Here is a 20,603-nt window from a genome sequence, read left to right on the forward strand (position 1 = left end):
TGTGCATGTCCTTAAATGTATTATTCAATATCAGCTGACTCCCTTTTTACATGTATTATTGACTTCAGGCTTTAATGTCCTGTTTTGCTAACACAAGATACACACTTGCTTGTGCTATCTGAAGACATCTGACTGTGTGACAAGCTGGTGTACTCGTTTTTATATGTATTTCATTTTAACAACGGTCTCTCGTGGGCCCTCCAGACTTGAAATACTTGGCCATGGCCAATGGCATGCCTTCGAGCGACATACTACACTCACTCAACCTCAAGGCTGGTGAAACCCTCTGCAGAGATGTCAGTCATTGATCCCTCTAGCGTGGACATGGTCAGGGGACAGGAATATCATGTCTGGGCTGAAACTGACTTGCCCCTGGAGACTCTAGACTGGTTGTTTTGTCTTGGGAAGTGGCGCTCACTGCTATGATGGAAGCCAGTCGGTTTGTTGACATGGTGGTATGGAATGTTACACCTTGTCACGTTGCTCCAGTAGACAAAATGTCTTTCAGTGACTGTGTAAAGAGATGCCTCAGGATTTTCTTTGTCAAAGACACATCAGAGAAGGTTGTACAAAAGATGTTTTTAATGCTCTCTAGAGAACGAATTCCTTGGGTCTGTTCTGGTCGTCTCGCGCTATATAAAGGCAGAGTAGAGCGAGCATGTGGCACTTGTCTAAACTGCTGCGATTTTTAATTCAGCAAACTTTCAAACATGATAACAAGCTGGCAAAAACTGTAAACAGCCCACTTACCATTAGGTAATTGAAAAGAAAAAAAATAAGACCGTTTCCCCTCTGTGCCACCCTCTCTCCCTTTTTTGACATTTATCTTTAGTTAGAAAAGGCGAGCATGTAAATTGCCAGAGACAAGTGTTTGCAGGATTATCTTTACATACTCTGAGATTAGTGGAGGATGTTGCGCCATGGTTGTCGGGATCAATTAAAATGAATAAAACAAAGGGCTAATGAGTATGGTGGATATCTTAAATACCTTCTGCACCTAGGTTAACTGGGTTTGAAGTCCCTTTGAATGTTGTTTTGCTCTACTTAAGATTTCAGCCGGCTTTGAACTGGCTTAGAGGGAAAACATTTGAACATCTTCATATAATATAATATAATATAATATAATATAATATAATATATAATTAAGCAGGCAATTTTTTATCACCAATTAATACCTACATTCCAAAATATTGTAGATGAATAAAACAGCTTAATTGCTATCCTCCTGGAAAACACACACAACAAAATTACTGATAGTTATTGCAATTGCTTGACTCAAATTAATCAAGAAAACTAAATTCTATTTAGTTTATCGAGTGCTAATACAATGTATGTTTTGAATGATACTTGTTTTTATACAGTTTCTCAAATTAATTACATGTATCATTAAAAGCAACACATTTGCAGTTTAATTTTGGTGCTTTGTTTAATTTACTGTGGTCTTTTTTTATTTTTTATAAGCAGAGTAATTAATTAAATTGAATCAATAACTACACTCTAGCTTATCTGTGGCAAAGAAGTGCCAAACTAATGCTTTTTGTTCTTATATCAGTTGTTTTATAATTGCACTTTATCATGTGTAATGGTATTTCATTTGTTTATTAAATACCATTACACCATTATACCATTTATTAAAGGAGTAATGGACCTTTAATGGTTAGACAATATTTCAGTTATTTGCTATATGTGCATAATTCTTTACAAGAACTATTATCTAATGCACATTTTCAATACAATTCAGATAAATGTCTATTAAAAACGGTGAATCTCAGCTGTAGAGAACTAAATCAAAATAGCTGCACAAGAGCATATATTAGATTGATTTGGAAACTCTTAAAATAACTCTTGTGACCAGAATATATCTCTCTCTGAGTCTTGCAGACACAGTGAGGAATCTGATGAGGTAGTGTTGCATTTTTGTTTGTGGGTCTGTTGCAAGTGCCGTTCTGGAAATCTCTCGGCACCAAGATATATAAATATGCCTTAATATCATAAAGGATTTGCTCAAATTATTATAATTTTTTTCCTACTAAAATAACCAGCCAGTGTAAAGTATTCTGTTTGTATGCACATGGCCTTCTCCTCACAGCAACAGTAAATTGACTGATTTGTTGAAAGGTGTCCATGAGCATGACAAATTCTGCCGTGCTTGATAGTGTTGTTCATTATCAAGTGAGGAACACTTCATTATTGCATCGTGCCGCTATGTGAGCCAACCATAATAAACAAGACAGGTTCTTCTGAATGATGCCATCATATAATACTTTTTAACATGCATGCAGATTTTTGAATGTGCATTTTTAATAAGAGCCTCAAGTTATTTGTCATTTGCAAATTTGTCTGACAACCTGCCATTGTTTAATGAATCTCAAGATCAGATTCCGAACAGGTGGTGTAAAACATACTACGCCACTAATATTTTAAACCCAAAAAGCCGGGGACTGAGATGAACATCAGTACGGATCTCGGCACTATTTATTACCCCATTATAAGTGTGCCCTGGAAGAGTGACGTTAAGTATAACACAAAGTGTTGGCTTAAAGGATGTCTAACAGATGGCTTACAAAACCCAGGATGTTTTTGAAGGGAAAGACCTCAGCTTACATTATTAAGCTGTCACATCTGCACATAGCAAATATGCTGGCAGGGATAAAATCAAATGAACAGAGTAGTAGCAGCAAGAGCGCGGTACAAAATAAGGGAAAAAAGACCCGGACAAATCTCTCTCTTGCTAAGTTAATACGGAGGTCAGCATTGCACTTGCCAAAGCAAGACGATATGAACTTTGCATGCGTGGAGTTCATCCCTCGTTCCTTACCCATCAATGTAGCAGCTCATTTAACCCTTCATTAGACCTGCAGAGAAGCGACCTCAGCCGATGTCATCAAACTCGGGTTCATCTCGCATGGCCTGGCAGCCTATCGTGCGCAGAGCTGATGGCTTGGAACAGGTATTTGGGACGAAACCGAAAGCAGATGTTTCGCTTTAAGACCTCTCTTAGATGTCTAATGAATCCGAAAGTTAAGGCCTGTTGATCCAGAGCTGTTTGATTTGCCAGTGGAAATGGGGCATCACATTCATAACGAGCAGCATTACCTAATCACAGTAAGGCAGCGTGGGCTGTGGGGGAGTGGTGGACTGGGGAGAGTTGGGCTAGGAAATGAGTGCTTCTAATGCCTCCTGAATGTTGCGAGTGAATCATTGGTGCTGAGTACACACTGCAGAGTCCAATTGATGTCTCATTTCCTTTATCCTACAGGGATGCGGAGAGCACTTCAAACTTGCAATCAGGGAGACCTTAGAGAAAATCACTGAGACCCACACAGACCTTTGAGCGGTCATGCAACTGAGTGTGCGTTATGCAAGATTTGCTAGACTGTGATAAATGTGTGTTTGAATGTACTGGGAGTAGGATACATGTTGACTTGCAATACTAGGTGTTTTCAAATGTGCATCTACATGGATGGCATCATATTTCAGTTTTAAATACTTTGCTGTGTGGTATCTATTAATTCATTATTTAATTATGCCACAATTCATGCTGGGAACTGGAGTCCTGCATCCAACCAGAGTTGTTGACTAAAATTAAAGCTATTAAATGTTGCTTTTGTTAATTGAAATAAAGTTGAAATAAAATGTAAATATTAGATGAACAACTTAAAGCTAAACAAAAATGTGAAATGTTGCCTCGGCAACTAACTGAAATAAAAAAGAAAATTATAAGTTTAAGTATAAAATTACTAAAACAAAAATAAATTATCAAATTAACAAATAAAAAAACTAATACAAATGATAAAGGCATATAATAAAATTACTAAAACTTTCAAATTAAAATGAACTGAAAATATTAAAATAAAATATAAATCAAGTTATAATAATAAATACCATTATAGTATATAAATAATACTAAAATAGCACTGCACTCTAAGGCTATTTCTGCACTTAATTTTTTTTTTTTTTTTTTTTTTTTTTACTTAATTGTACAGCCTTACATTGGGCTGTCTAAATGAGCATGTATAGCATCATAAAGGATAAGAGAATAATATTTCCCAATCAGTGTTGGGGAAAGTTACTTCTAAAAGTAATGCGTTACAATATTGCATTACTTCCTAAAAGTAACTAATTACCTTTTAATGGAAAGTAATGCCTTACGTTACTTTTGCGTAACTTCTTATTCTTACCTGGGCTGGGCTTGCTTGCTGTGCTGCCATTCTGGATTGCCGTAGAAGAAAATTCACCACTTTTACTGAGAAGCGTCTCACTGCAGCCTGAAGTGGACATCCAACTCGGCCCATGTCCAAATATGTCACAGTCTCATCAGTGCAGTGGTTCTCAAACTTTTTTCGTCACACCCCCCTTTAAACCTTTAACTAATTAAATGAATTCATTAATTCATATTAGAACTTAACTTTTAATTTAAATAGACAAAAACATTTAAATATTTCCGTGATGCTTTGGATGAACAATATTTAAAACCGCCAATATACAACTGCTTTTGACAACACCTCAGCCTGTTGTTCGTCTTCTCACCGGAACATGCGCATCAGTGGAGTTGCTTGCGTGTTCATAATAGCAGCTTGTGATTCGGTCCGCTGAAGAAGTGCTTTTCTATGGCAAGCAACTTCTATGTTGGGCTTGTTCCAACGGTGACAAGTCAGCGGTCTGAAGAAGAACGATTTAGTGTAATTGCAGTTCAATGCTGCTTTATTAAGGCAGATCGCTAACCGCTAATCACACACCTGAACACAGTTGCAACGGCTGTATTTATTTTTTTGCTGATCTCCCATGCCCCCTCTGCAGTATCCTTGCGCCCTACATTTTTGAGAACCATTGCATTAGCGTGATTTTTTTCCCCCCAGCGAAAACTTCACCCTGCAGCTGATTCCTAAGATTGTATTGGTCATGTCAATCACAGTGCTGATTGCCTACACCAAACATTGATCCCTAAACCTACCCGTCAATGTAACCTTAACCAATGAAATTAGCTGCAGGACGGGTCTTCTGGTGAAGTGATTTGGGGGGAAAAAACACGTTAACTTTGAAACCGGAAGAAGCATCAAGAAGACTTAACCCTCACACCTAATTATTTTTCATTTACTTCTTGTATTTCTCTTTTTATGACAGACCGCACTGAAACACACTCAAAACCTTACCCATACGTGCCTAAAAAAACACTTTTAATCTGGAACCCATACTGAAAACCAATAAAAACCCTTTCAATTGGAAACCTACATACACCGAATCAGGTTTCCAGGGCGGAACGGGGATGGGGAGTCACAAGGTGACATATTGGACGTGAACTTGGCTTCTGACGTCACACTTGGATTTGGGCGGGATTGGATGCCCTATACTTGCTTTTACTTCAGCAATTAAAAAAATAAAATAAACGACTGTTAAACTTTTTTATTTTTTATTATTATTAGTACTAGTGCAAAATGCCCGTGCAAAATCAGTTTTTGTGTGTGTTTTTAGTAATTGTTGATTTGGTGCCCGTGAAAGAGACTGTGAACGCATTGAATTCAGGGAGCAGGCTAGGTTACTACAAATGATGGCTGTGAATAAAATATAATATTCAGAAGTAAACAGTGTAGCTTATCAGAATGTTTATTTTTAAACCACAACCTTCTTGGGGCTTCTTTGACCAATACAACCTTTAATGTCAGAATGTTTATTTTTAATCCACAACCTTCTAAGTGCTTCTTTTACCGATATATTTACATATATCTTTAGCATTTCTAATCCAAACAACGTCAAACTTGGCACTGCACTTACTCGTGCCCGTAGCGAAGACACCTGTCAAGTTTGAAATCCATCGGACTAACGGTTCGAGAGATATGTGAATAACAGACACACACACACACATAGAGACAGACAGACAGACAGACGTTTCTGTAATTTATAGATAGATGGTTCAATTGGATTGCCGAAGGTCAGCAACAAAGACATTGGATAATAAAATGAGATTACATGCATGTGTAACATGTGACCTAGTTCGATGTAACATGTGACCTCGTTCAATGTAGTCAACGTGTCGACTGATTGGGATCACGCTTAGGGAGCCTGTCATCTTCGAGTATTGATAAAACGAGCCAATGCACACATTGGCGTGTGAGCTTTGCATCCACGCTCCGACCCGCAGCACGGGTATAAATACGGAAGTGAATGCACGTACACCACTTGTCTTTCGCTTTGGAGCAGATTGGTCTTCATGACGGTGTCTCTGAAGAGTGTTGATTCATCGAACGAGCGAGTGTGTCGGTACTTCTTCTGGAAGTCTCTCCCGGTGCTGGTGGTTCTACAGCGTAAGTGCTGGGATTACAGCATGCTGAAGCAGCTTTTGTTTATAGTTCATGTTCTCATTGCGAGAACATGACTATTGCGGTGTTGAGACTCGCCTTCATTTGCGAAGGTGGAGTCCCCATTACCACGCCCCACCCTAGGGTGCCGTGTGGGATGGGTGATCAGAGGATCATAGTGATGGCTTCCCCACCCGGGTAACCAATCCCTGTGGGCCCCTCACTCCTCTATCACACCGCAACCGGTGGAGCCCCCTGTTGAGCGCGCTGGTCCCTCTGTAATGGACCATCCAGCCCTCAAACTTAAGCTCCCCTCGACAGCCCTCCCTGACCCATTCCTCTGAGACATTCTCAGGGACGGGACACCGTTGGCACCCGCGTCCAGACCTCTGGAAACTCCATGTCTGGTCCCGAAAGGATGGGACGCAGAGGTTCTAGGTGATCTACCTCAAACAGGTCATAGATACCATCACTTCTGCGAGAGCACCCTCTACGAGGCTTGCTTATGCCCTGAAGTGGAACCTATTCGTTGAATGGTGTTCTTTTCTTCCGAGAAGACCCCCGAAGGTGTTCGATTACTCCGTGCTTTCTTTCCTGCAAGATGGGTTGGAGCGAGGGCTGTCTCTATCCACCCTCAAAGTGTATGTTGCTCTATTTGCGCACATCATGATGCAGTGGATGGAAATCCATGGGAAAGGTTCCTGAGGGGAGCGAGGAGACTGAATTCGCCTCACGCCCCCTCTTGGGACTTATCTCTGGTGCTGCAGAGACCTCCCTTTGACCTCCCTGTCTTTAAAAACAGTTATCCTGCTTGCTTGGCCTCTATCAAGAGGGTAGAGGACTTGCACGCATTTTCGGTCGATGAATCGTGCTTGGAATTCGGGCCTGCATATGTGGGCCTGCATATGTGCCCAAGGTTCCTACCTCTCCCCTTAAAAGGGAACTGGTGGTGAACCTGCAAGTGCTGCCCCAGAGGAGACAGACCCAGCCCTGGCTTTTCTCTGTCCGCTCCTGCGGTTAACGTGGACAGAACGCAAAGCCTCAGGACCTCAGTCCAGCTCTTTGTCTGTTACGGAGACCAACAGAAGGGAAAAGCTGTCTCCAAGCATTGCTTGGCCCACTGAGAAAAACAAAAAGATAGTGGAGCTCTCCCTTGGCAGAGCCCCTCTGCCGTCACTGACCGGTGTGTCTCCCCCTGTTATAGGCTGGAGCCACCTCAGTGACATCCCATATGTTGTACTGCCCAGTAACGCCCAGTCCATTTGTGTATCCTCCACATATATACCTCCCTACGGGCAGGATGTGGCTTCCGCAGCGTATTCCTTTCCAACGAAAGAGCACGCTTTCCCAGTGTAATCAAGTCTGACAGAGTGGGTTTTGCCGAACAGCAGTGACTTCCTTGGCCTAAGCCCTGTCCTATCTCCGCATCAATAATGCGGGGGGATCAGGAGGCTTTTGTCTAGGTACTGGAATGTGGCACCACTAGTGGCGTTTTAATAGGGATCCCAATCAGACGAGACGTTGACTATGTCGAACGTGAGCGACTGAAGGGGGGCGTCTCGGTTACGTATGTAACCCTCGTTCCCTGAAGGAGGGAACGGAGACGTAGTCCCGTCACCACTATTGCTGGACCACCACTGACTCCGGGCTCCGCTCGACTCCTCAGCGAAAAATCAGTGGTGCGTGCATCCACTTCCGTATTTATACCTGCACTGCAGAGCGTGGATGCAAAGCTTGCACGCCAATGTGTGCATTGGCTCCTTTTATCAATACTCGAAGAATACAGGCTCCCTAAGCGTGATCCCAGTCAGTCGACACGTCGACTACGTCTCCGTTCCCTCCTTCAGGGAACGAGGGTTACATACATAACTGAGACGTTTTCCCCAATCTGTTTGATTAGTCATTTCATTCACCTGTGTCCTGTTAATTTACTGAATAAATTCCTTTGTTGGCTCTGTGTATTTAGACCCTGTGTTCTCCCTCAGTCTTCGTCCGTTCTCTGTAATATTTGTGTGTTGTTTTTTTCCTGGTTCCTGAGTGTTTATGATTAGAGTCTGTTTCCTAGATTATTCCTCGTCGTGCGATTTACTATTATACCATGTTTACGTAACAGCATGAAATGTAAATGTATTGTTTAACTTAATTATTGCTGGTTTGTGTAATATTCTAAGTTTGCATTTGACTTTTTTTATTCATTTTGAGGAATACTGAATCTGTTTTTGTGTAAGTGAGATGAGTAAATGCATATTGACATTTAGTCTAGAACTACAGTAAGCATCATGTTCACACAGCGCACACAATGCTTCTGTGCCTTACTCCCGATTTCTCTCAAAATGGGGAGGTGTCAGTCAATAAATGGGAAAACAATGTAAATTATTTGAAAAAGTAACTCAGATGTTTTGTTGTAAACATAAAAGTAATGCAAAAATACTTGCATTACTTGTAATATGTTACCCCCAACACTGTTACTAATATTCATGAATTTGAGAATAGGCCCACTCTATTTCAACTTGGTCCCCTCAATTTCTATCCTTGTCAATTTTGCACACAGTTTCAAGTATATATACTGTATATATATGAAGAGTTCAGATGCAAAAGCCTCTAAGTGCCATCTGAAATTTTCTTCTAGAATGATCATTTTTATCAAGCTTGTATATTTCAGTAAGTTCAGTAATTTCACTTAAATGACAATTCATAGGTAATTTTCATTGCCATTTAAGTGAAATTACTGAATTTAAATATACGAGCTTGATAAAAATGATCATTCTAGAAGAAAATTTCATATGGGACTTAGAGGCTTTTGCATGTGAACTCTTCATATATATATATTGTATATATACATGGTCTTTAGCGTCCTTCTTAGCTCCCCTGCCTCCCACGCTGGACACCCGGGTTTGAATCCTGCTCGGAGCAGGTCGAGTGGGAATGGTTACATTTGGTGCTGTGACCTGGATCAGAGTGAGGTTTAGGGGGGTAAGTGTAACTGAGACAAGCTAGTAAGAGCTGTGCATATAAACTCCCCTGGCCTCATGAGGCACACTAGCGACTAACACTATAGGCTGCGGTCTTTAGTGTCCTTGTTAGTGTACCTGCCTCCCATGCCGGAAACGCCGATCCCAAATCTCAGAGTTGTGCGAGTAGAAATGGAGGGGTGAGCATCTTTTTCCCACATTTTATTTACGTCAAAAGGTCTTCATTATTCATTTGCATTGGTAGAAGCATAATCTACCAATTATAATCCTTTTTCATAATCCTCTTTGCTGAATTGTCACTAAATAATATTTTTGCTGAAGCCTTTTGGGCAGAATATATAAACTATTGCTCTTTGTTGTTCAAAGTGTGTCATGAACTTCACTCGAACCTGTTCACCAAGCCTTTCAGGTCATTGTCTCATCATATTCTCAGAACAGTAGCCAACCCTCGAAACATGAGTTTGTAGCTATTTGTGCTCTTTTTGGTAGCGAAGTGGTGGGACACTTTAACCTAATAGACCTTAATGCTTATGGCTCTCAGAGGCAATAATTGCACCCCATATCTGTCTGCCCTGACCTCTCTCACCACTGCTGTGCTTTGACAAGAGCAGCTCTTTCAGCTAAGCAAGTGGACTCATTGCCACCAGAATAGAGATGTGATAATGTCTTTTGCAGTGTTTTAATATTTTCCTTTCTTTGTTCTATTTTATGTGAATGATGTATTGGAGAGGATTTGTATACTTAAAAAGGTAATTAAACATATCTTTAACATATTTCTTTTCAAACTTGAATATAACAAATTGTGACAGTCCAATGTTATTTTTTTTTTCTAAAGAAAACCACTGGTCTTTTCTTCTATAGCCATGGCAACATGAGAGCATACCATGCTATTTAGAAGAAGAAAAAAAACACAAATTTTAATATATACGTAAAGTGATAATAAACAGACACATAATCATCATTATAATTCATCAGTTTCGACAAATTAGAGGGGCAGCCACATTGCCATGACCTTTGACATGTCTTACACCTCTGAGCTTTCATCCTGATGGCTTCATTTGTCACTCTGCACTACCACTAAAACAGCATCACGCCAGCTATGGTGAGATTAGAAAATTACACAAATGGAAGGGTGGAAAGGTATAATTGAAAATGGCAAATGGTTGAATGGGGAAGACATTTAAAATGAGTGCTCTGTGCTGTTAGGCTGGCAGGATGTTGGGAAGCCTTGGAGGGGCATGCTAAAGAATCATTACACTTTGTGACAGGGCTCCAGGACAGCGCCCGTTGGAGAAAGCTGGCACGTCGTGCCCAGACAAACAAGAGTAGAGTTTAATCACGGAGATTACTGCAGTGCCGCTGCTGTCATGACAGGGACTAATTGAGGAAATACAAGACACCTTCTAATGAACATCTAATTAAAGCCACACAATGTCCCAAGAATCATCTTGAGGAACGTACTAGGGAAAATAAGACATGGCATGGTGCCTTCCAGAGCGTAAGTGGTACTTAAGCCGCTTTGTCTTTGTGGCTTATTTCCTGAAAGCATTGTTATGCATTACTTAAATACATTTGGAGGTTTGAAAAAGAGTGATAACTGTCAGCCAGCAACACCTCCCATTTAAGTATGGAAATTATTATCATGAGCAGTAGCGATCCAAAACTTGAAGTTTAGAAATTTGTGTTTTTAGAGTTTAAGAAAAAAGCAAAAAAACAAACATTCAATGTCACTATTCCGTAATGAAATAACATGCAGTATAATTTATATAATATATATGGCCTGACCAAATGTATTTTTGCAAAAGAATGGCCAACGTTCGATGCTGAAATCCCCTGATTACTAAGCTGTCTCCTGAAGGACCTCCTGAGGATAGTGTTCTCATGTTGGCCTCTTCTTTAACATTATCGTCTGACATGCATTCAATTTAACCAGGGTGCCAAGTTGGATGCCAAGAATGTAACCTTAAATGGTACCATAATTTGGACCACTGCTGGTCCCATTATATTTAGATTCGCAGAAGTCTTGGAGTTGCATCAGAAAATGACCCTTAGCAACCAAGGCATGTAACAACATTATTATCTGCATTCTAACAAGCCGGAGACTTTTTGGAGTGCCTTTTGACATTGCCATTCAATTCTGTCTTGTATAGGAGACATAACGAAGCCCACTCTGAGGACGTATGCCAAGGATGAGACACATTTTCGAGCTGTCACTTTGCTGGTCATTTCACCCTAATTGGGACATCACCGACCTGCTTTCCCTGAAAATATGTCATGGTTTGCCCTTGTAATTAAGCTGTACCTGTCAAAAGCTGTAATATCACACCAAACAACTCAACTTTTGCTTATTTTACTAGCATAAAGCAGAATTTCGATGAATTGTGACCTTAGAAATAGTGCTCGTAATATAACACAATTTTTCAACACCATTTGAAACAATGTCTTTGTTTTATTGTTTTTTTTCCACCTATTCACTCCTTGGAATATCAGTATACAAATGTAAGCAATGGAACAGATTCGACAAGTCTATTGCCAAGTTTAATCTTAATCTTATTGAATTTTCCATTTTAAAGCATGAGTTTGTTGCTCAATTTTTTAATCACACAAATAAACTGAAGTTGCTAAATGCCACTTAATGTTGGGCTTTCTTTTTTATTTTCCTGAAATGCTTTCCAAGAAAGTTGGGGTAATTAGAAGAGAAGAAGAGAAGGCAAAAATCAGTAATCTAATTATATATGATGGTAATTATACACTATATGTCATTTCCTTGCAATTTTGGTGTTTGTGGATGTTCTTTATTGTGCCCTTGTGATGTCAAGTCAAGTCAAGTCAAGTTTATTTGTATAGCGCTTTTCACAATACAGATTGTATCAAAGCAGCTTCACAGTATTACATTTAAATAATACAACAAAGTTTGTTTCAAGAGGAATTTATTGATTGATAAAATTAAATTAAATATCCCCAAAATATCCCCAAATATGATGTCTGGGATAACATTATAGCATGACAATCCTCTGGTTGTTGTTGTTGTATCATGCGTTGGATGCTAAATAGGCTCATTCACTCTTTTTTTCCCTTTTTCTTCTGATTTTTTTTAACCCAAGTACATCTTTAATATGAAGAACATCACTGATGTTGTCTGAGAGTGTTTGGAGCCAACAACAGGGACAAATTGGCAAATTACTTATCCAAACTTTAAAATATGCTAAGTATACTTACCATCACAAATTGCACCCAAAATCATATCCATTTGGGGCTATTGTTTCATCTACATGATTACAAGAACTAAATTTGTGTAAAAGAAGGGATCTGGACTTTGTAAAGGTTTTCCTTGGCTTTCACCCCAAACAATCTGCCACCAAGACTTAGTCAGGGACAAAGACATGGCAATAGAAACATACCCTCAGGTTAAAACCCATTTTTTACGGATGTTTTAAGTGGCAATCGTTAAAATTCAAAGCATGGACATTAATTGAAGAACTCTTGAAAAATCAAGCCCAATTTACCCACAGGAGCTTTAGTGAATGGGATTCATGTTATCAAATAGTTTGCCAATTTTACTCTTTGCTTAGCTGCTAATATGTTTGACAAGTCCTTTAAATCAGTGATACTGAGAAGGCTGTTTGATTGGACTAGTTGTCACTTTAAAAGGGATGCCTGAGGCTGGTGATTGACTCACTCTAGATGGAATGAGAGAGCTTTGTGAGGGATGCTGCTCTGGAAGTGTCCGTTGGATTAAGAGCTATTATGGGAACATCTATTATGACACCTAAATCATCAGCTGCAAGGCACAGCCAAATGCACCATGAAACGGACCCGAGAAGACCTCGCTCCTCACACTCCATCTGTGCTGCTTGTCACACGCTTTTCAGCGAGTGGAGGCAGAGCTGCTAAGAAAGAACGGGCTGGAGAGAAACAGAGGGATGTACATATGTAAGCGCTCGATCTGTAAATGTGGCGCCCAATGTAGGGCACATAAAAGGGTCTGATTGAGCTGCTCGCTTTGGGTGAGATGTGTTTGCTTCCTCCAAACACACTTGGGGTCTTTCCGTTACCTTCCTGAAAAGTAGTTTACTCTTTGTTCTGTTTCGTCACGTTTCATTTTTTGTTATGAAAACAAACTGAGATGTTCTTCATTTGACATGAACAATCTATGTCAAAGTCCCATTATGGGAGCTGACTTATTAAATTTAGTCTTTAGAATAAATCCTGGATAATGATGAAACAGATATACAGTACCGAGATAACTTGGATGAAAGGGCTGTGCAGGGTCTTGCCCCACTTGCTCTTACCTTGAGGTGAGTTCCTTCCATCTAATTAGAAGATAAAAGCTGCCACTTTCACTGTGCTCAGGGCATGCTCGGAGAAACTCGGAGACTGAGTGAAGGAGACAGAGAATGAGTGGGGTTGAGTGCGCTCTCAGGTTGCCATGGACACCTGCCAGAGCGTTCAGGTTCGAGATCTGTAAGCACTTAGGAGATTGAGATGTGAAGATCTATGGCATTTTCAAATGAAGTGAATTGAAAACAGGCTGTATGTTCATGTGCTTTTTTTAAAATCAGATAATGACAGTGTGTAGATTTTAATTTTTTCATTATAAAAAAATAAATCAAAATAAAAAAACATAAATTGTATAGTAAGGTAAATAAACAATATATACAGCAATACAAAAAAACAGAGTTCAATTCACCCTTCGCCAGGAGTTTGATTGACAGGGGTTCTGACCAATCATTATCCGCCATCCACAGAATCTGCCATTTTGTCCGACAGTCAGGAGAGTTAGTAGATTATCGCTGGTGGACTTGAACTTGAAAAACGGTGTGTACTGACGTCTTTCCACGGTTGAAACAACATTCCTTCTGATGTTCATTCATGTTTATTTGATGCTATAAATTAACTAGAAGGAAGAGATGATTGGTTCACAAGCAGCTTTAACTGAGGTGCTACAGCGATCTGTCATTACACATTAAAGAGCCACAAAACTAGACTGGGTAAACCCAGCCCGATATGCACACGATTTGATTTCGCCCTGCAGCTCAGGCTGGAAACCTGTACATTTTTCTATCCTGCTTCCATTACAAATCTGCGGGGACCAATCACAAACTGGCTTATCCACCTGGCGCGCTGTTGGCTCTCGCACGACCGCCAATCCAATTAATTTTAACCTCTCGACGATGCTCAATGGCTTCTTTACTTTTGCAAACAAATCGCTCAAGTGGGTGTAAATACCACACACTTTCATGTTTGTTTGTTTTTTTGCACAACCTGCAAAACTTCGCTCGATGCCATTGCTGCTTCTGCAAACCGCTGAGCAATGCTACAAACCAACACGTTTGTTGACACGTTTCCTGCATGGAGTTTTTGTGTCGCTCAAAGTACGTCACCCGGATCGTTGGTCTGACTGGTTGAAAGACTATCCAATTGCGTATACAGAGTAATTTGAACTATGCCCGTTGATCACGCCTCTTGTGCAGTAGAAAATACTGAGCAGACTCCCCAGACTAATGTTCAAAACTTTATTTACTGTTTAAATTTCTGGTTAAAGAAAAGACAAAATTTGAAAGCTGAGACTTTGTTTCATATCAAACACATTGTGCTCTCACCATTCCTGATTTCGAATACACACTCACCGCATTCGCTGTGGTCTTTCAGCTATCAGAGCAGAAACGAAAGCTTCCGCTCTCCGTGTTTTTTCCACTGTCTCCTTTCACGTTCATAAGTAAATTTTGTGAGCTTATTTGTTACCCTTCCCTCAAAGAAATCAGGACAGAAGTGGTCGAAAGTGGACAAAAGAGACAGATTAAAACACTAGGTGTAAACGGGAATGTGTCTCCCTTGTCTACTTGTGATCTGATCGACCAAAACACATCTTAATACCAGGTGTAAACAGGTCCTAAAACCAATCTAACTGATAACAAAGAACCTGCAGCTGCCAAAACACATTTTACATTCGACTGTGTCCCATGCATTTGTGACTGTTATTTAAAATATATGTAATGTGAAGCTAGAAGAGACCTATAATTGTCCAATTAATTCTAATTATTAAGAGCAACACATTTTGGCCACCATTTCATTTAATGAACATTCAGAAGGATGCAGTTGACAAATCTTGTTTGATATATGGTAGAATAGCACAATCTTTAAGTGAGCCGGTGTCGAACGTAGCAAGGTTCTTTATATAAATGTAAATCAAATGAAGTAAAATAGTTCTTGACTATTTTTCCATGTATCCAAAGTCTTCTATTTTAAAGAATACTCAGATAACCCATTGTTTCCCCTTAGTAGATTGGAGAGCTGTTCATGCAGCAGCAGGGTGGTTGTCATCATAGAGTATCTCCATGCAAGCTAGTGGCTGTGTCTGTGGCAACCAGAGTGGTAATAGGGGAAAAAATAAGTTGAGGCACCAGCCGTAATCCTGCGTTCAGAAGATCCAGATGGCTAACCTTTCAGTCAAAATATTGTTTTTGGAAAGAGGTGTGTGGACTCCTACCTCTCTCTCCCTCTCTCTGTCTAGAGCTCTCGCCTTCTCCAAGCCCCCAATCCCTCCTCCTTTATTTCTCTGTACTTCATCAGATCTATTCAGGCTCAGAGTTCATCAGAACGTTCTAGAATGGAACATGAAATCATGTGATGTTCTTAGCGTACTTACCTTGCACATGTGTATGTGTGTGTAAATGAATGGATGGATATGCGTGTTAAACGTGGGCTCCCCTCAGTCTCCTGGGCAGGACACACACAGAGCGACCTTGTGTTAAGGAGAGGGCTGACTCGAACCTGCCCACGCCACTCAGTACCGTTGATATATAGACCACCGGTGGAATTTCCAACACAAAAACACAGTTGCTGAGAGTTAGCTGAGAAGTATGCAACATATGTCATGGCATATTTTGATTTGGGATATTCAAAATAATGAAATATTTTAAATAATTAGCCCAGAGAGCATAGAGCAAATCCTGCTGGAAACATAAACTTTTAAAATAATTAAATAAAGTAAATGTTATCAACATGGTTCATAATACTTCTCTGGTATCAAATAAAAAAATACAAATTAAATTAAATATTAAACTTAAAAGGTTAAAAATTTAAAATGCAAAATTGAGTCATCATTTACACAATCTCATGTAGGACTTTATTTTTTCTGCAGAACACAAAGATGATATTTTATATATAGTTGGTAGCAAAACAGCTCTAGAAAGAAAGAAAGAAAGAAAGAAAGAAAGAAAGAAAGAAAGAAAGAAAGAAAGAAAGAAAGAAAGACGTTTAAACATTATACAAAATTTATTTTAACATTTTTCTTAATAATTGAAAAATATTTAGTTTGTCATTTTTCTATAGTTTTTTTTTTATGCTGGTGCTATTTTGTTGCTCTGAAGTACTTTTTTTGTAACTCTGCTGCTATAAAAACAAATCACATAAACATAAATCTGTCAGTAGATTTATCAAGATAATTACTGTTAATGTGCTGTCAATGACTAAACTAAAATTGTAATTGCACTGAAGGCTAAAAAAACAAAAAAAAACACGGCACACTGCCTCAGGAAAGATGCCGCTTTGAGCTTCCTGTTAGTCCTCTGTCACCTTTAAGATAACAGAACACACGGTGTAAAGTACAGACATGCTTCCCACACTAAAATATACACATAAAAAAGTCAAACAAATCCTACTCTTATTCTCTGTCTCTTTCTCCCTCACACACACACTTGGGTCCAGTCAGCGTGCCTCATGGGGGGAGCCGGGCTGGCTCCTGTGGTTGATGGTTGGGGCGTCTCTGCTGCTGTGCATTGCCACACTGGTCCTCTTTCCTCTAGAGCCGCACAGACAGCCAGACTCCTGCACACTGCTGCTGCTGCTGCTGCTGCTGTTGCTGCCACTGGAACACACAGCTTGTGTCCAGCATTGAGCGCTCTAACAGCATGGCCAGAAAAGACAGAGACATTCCAGCTTGTTAGACATTCCCATTAGTTTATTAAATATAGGAAAGAACTGTCTGTGAGTATTTAGTGGAGAGAAGAGAGACAGCAAAGAAGGAGAAAGTGAGAAAGGTGTGCCGACTCAGAAATGCAGTTTTCCAGGTTGTCGCTCTGGATGCTGAATGAGGCTTGGTATTGTAACTAAGTTACGATAAGTGGGGAGGGCCAATAATAAATGCATTTACAGGTCAAACAAATTATGCTTTTGTTACTGAGTGCTCTGTACAGTAAGGGATAATTATGCATTTTCCCCCCTTAACAGTTTCCTCTTCCCTTGTGACTGACCTCGGCTACATCCTGTTGCAGTGTTTTTACAGTAAGCAAACTCTTTTACCGCTTTTTGTCGTATTTTTGTGCCCCGTTTCAATGAAATCCCCATTATGCTATTGTAACATTAGATATGTATGATGAACTCATTCCTTCTTACCAAAACCCATTCCCATTAAAGGTCAGATATCCCCAGGATACTGTAAACAGGGTCAATACAAATGTGATGTCACTGAGAGAATGGAATTCCGTGAACCCAAGGGAATACACTTTTGATGCGGTAAATGCTTGTCTTCCCTGTACTTGCGCTATTCCAGGTTAAAATATCATTCATAATTGAATTAGTATAAATATGTCTTGAAAATCCACATTGTGTCACTGTCAGTATAATGTGTTATCGTGTGAATTTAAACCGTAGAGAAATAATGGCGATCAGTGACAGGAATCGCTGCTTTTATTCCACACTCTCAGAATGCTTTTATATTTAAAGGAAAGGACAGGACAGGACAGGACAGGACAGGACAGGACAGGACAGGACAGGATAGGATAGGATAGGATAGGATAGGATGATAAAATAGAGGATAGAATAGAAGATATAGGATAGGATAGGATAGGATAGGATAGGATAGGATAGGATGATAAAATAGAGGATAGAATAGAAGATATAGGATAGGATAGGATAGGATAGGATAGGATAGGATAGGATAGGATTGGATAGGATTGGATTGGATAGATGATATGATAGGATAGGATAGATGATAGGATAGGATAAACGGACGGATGGACAGATAGATAGACTGATAAACTGATAGATAGATATATGTTCTTTTGCAAAGCATGTGTCCCAGTTTGTTTGATGTTCTTGATGACAGTTGCTACAGCAATTCCAGCAATGACAACGGTCTGAGCGTCATTGATATATCTCAAGCCTAAATTTACCTCTGAGCTTGGAGAGACGGGAACAGGTGGAGATCAGGCACTGCCAAATACTTGTGCCACAAATCTTATGGGCCATTTTTTCATAGGGGTGTGTGTTTAGGGAGCTAGTGTCTCATTTATGTGTGTATGCATAGCACCCTTTTCAGATCCAAGAGAGTTTGTGGGGCAACACAACCCACATCAGGGTTTCTGTTAAAAGCCAGCTGGTCTGGCTTTATTAATGCAGGGCATTTCTTTTGTGTTCATTCTTTTTATTTTTTTATTTTTTTTATTAACCTGGCCCACAGCTGGAGCTGCAGGGTGTGACTTCCTGGGGAAGCACAAGATCGGCACCGGTGAGTTTTTCCTCTCCAAGCTCTTCCCTTCCTCCTTCCCCTCTTGTGATGAGCCGAAAAATTTTGTCTGTGGAAAAATCGAGAACTGCACAGTGGCCAAGCATACTATGTTGTGCGGAGAGGATTTTACATTTGTCCTTCTGTGAGGGGATTTTCAGTTCAAACGGTGTGAGCGGTGAAGTTTGGGGGGTCTGAAACATATCAGGTGAAACGAGTTACTAATAATCCACATATAATAATTTGTACTAATTTCTATAATTAATCTACAATTATCACAAACACAAGGACTGGCTAATCCAGAGATTATTTGCTGTTTCTATGTTGTTTTTATTCCTCAACGTCAGACTAAATTATTACTCCCGTTCAGAGTAATTGAATCCAACAACTATTTGCTTGGTTTGAAATGAAGCATGGGGGAAACCTCCTAGTCTCAGAACAGTGTTAATTCTTCTCACTTGTGAAATAGCTGCCACAACAGAATCAATATCAATTTGAATCATTCTGGCCTTAGTACAAGTTTGACATTGCTAGTTTAAGTTTGAAATAACAGGGGAATAGGTGAGCATACACTAGCAGAAGCAGTCTGAACAGTTTGACAAGTTTGCACATGAGAACTCAGGGAATCTGTGGGAAGTGTTTAAAATTAAAGAAAACAGATACATATTTCATAATTCCGAGACATACAGAAAATGCAAATAAAAAATGATCACATACTGTATAATAAAGATGAATGCCTGTATTATTCGGAAAACAATACGTTGCAATGACGAGAATATGTGGTGGAAGTGTTTTTTTTTTTCTCATATGTTATATATAAGAATATATTATATATAATAAAAAAAATTTCAGTTTAAAATAACAACATAAGCTTAGTTTTGACATTAACTTAATCCTTATATGAAAGTCAATATTTATACAATGTAGTGTGTGTGTGTATGTGTGTGTGTATAATTACAAAAAATTAAAGTGCATTGTTGAAAAAAGTATGTATATATATATATATATATATATATATATATATAATTATTATATACTTTAAATATTTACAATATTCTTAAGACTCAACAAATATATGCTTAGTTTTGACATCAGCTTAGTCCTTTGAGAATAAAATTGGGATTCAATCTGCTTCTTCCTCTATAGTTTATTTGCATTCTGAGAACAATGTTTCTGAGGCAGCATATTTTTAAGAAAGCATCCCTTGCAAGCTTTCTGCCATCTAATCCCTCTCTTCCTGGGTGTTCAGGGTGTGACATTCAGCACCCCCCACCAACCCACCCCATGGAGACACCGGCAAGGCAGCTCTGACCCAGTTTACCAAAGCTCCCATGTTTGTCATTTGAAAAACTTTCTCGCTACCAAAATAAATAAATAAATATAAATCTTTGATCTGAATTGTGGTTGGAAAAGAGCGTTGTTTTCTCGCAGCAAAGGTGGTGCACTTTGTAGAGGAGGCACCCTATTCTTTTTGAACCCTTCTCTGTCTATTCGCCAGTGGCTATGTCAGGATTCAGTTTGTCTGCCTGTTTGTGTGTGTGTGTGTGTGTGTTTCCGTGCACTAGTCCTCTTCTCCCAGCTCCCGCAGGCTCCTGTGTTATTTGCTAAATCTATAATAGCCCCAAATTAACCTGAAATTACACAAATATGGCAGTCAGCCTTGTTTGCTTTTGCTCATATTTATAAGAGAGTTTAAAAGCATAAGTGATCTGACTTTAGCTAAGAACTGAAGCCACTCGGTTTTACGGGTGCGACATAGACAGACCTATTTGTGCACTAATGCAGTCTACAACTACGAAACATATACGGTGTTGAGAAATGAACCCC

The 20,603-nt window shown here is 39.5% G+C and overlaps 1 protein-coding gene across 1 annotated transcript in view; it reads left to right on the forward strand.

The window, feature by feature from the left end:
* The first annotated feature begins 18,613 nt into the window (after positions 1–18,613).
* The window catches only part of mef2cb (myocyte enhancer factor 2cb), a 78,970-nt gene continuing 76,980 nt past the window's right edge, over positions 18,614–20,603 (forward strand). Inside the window, exon 1 of the mRNA XM_082170025.1 lies at positions 18,614–18,779. The gene's annotated coding sequence lies outside the window, so the exon portion shown is untranslated. The remainder of the gene's footprint in view (positions 18,780–20,603) is intronic.

Source organism: Leuciscus leuciscus (assembly GCF_965113295.1).
Source record: "Leuciscus leuciscus genome assembly, chromosome: 5".
Lineage (NCBI taxonomy): Eukaryota > Metazoa > Chordata > Actinopteri > Cypriniformes > Leuciscidae > Leuciscus > Leuciscus leuciscus.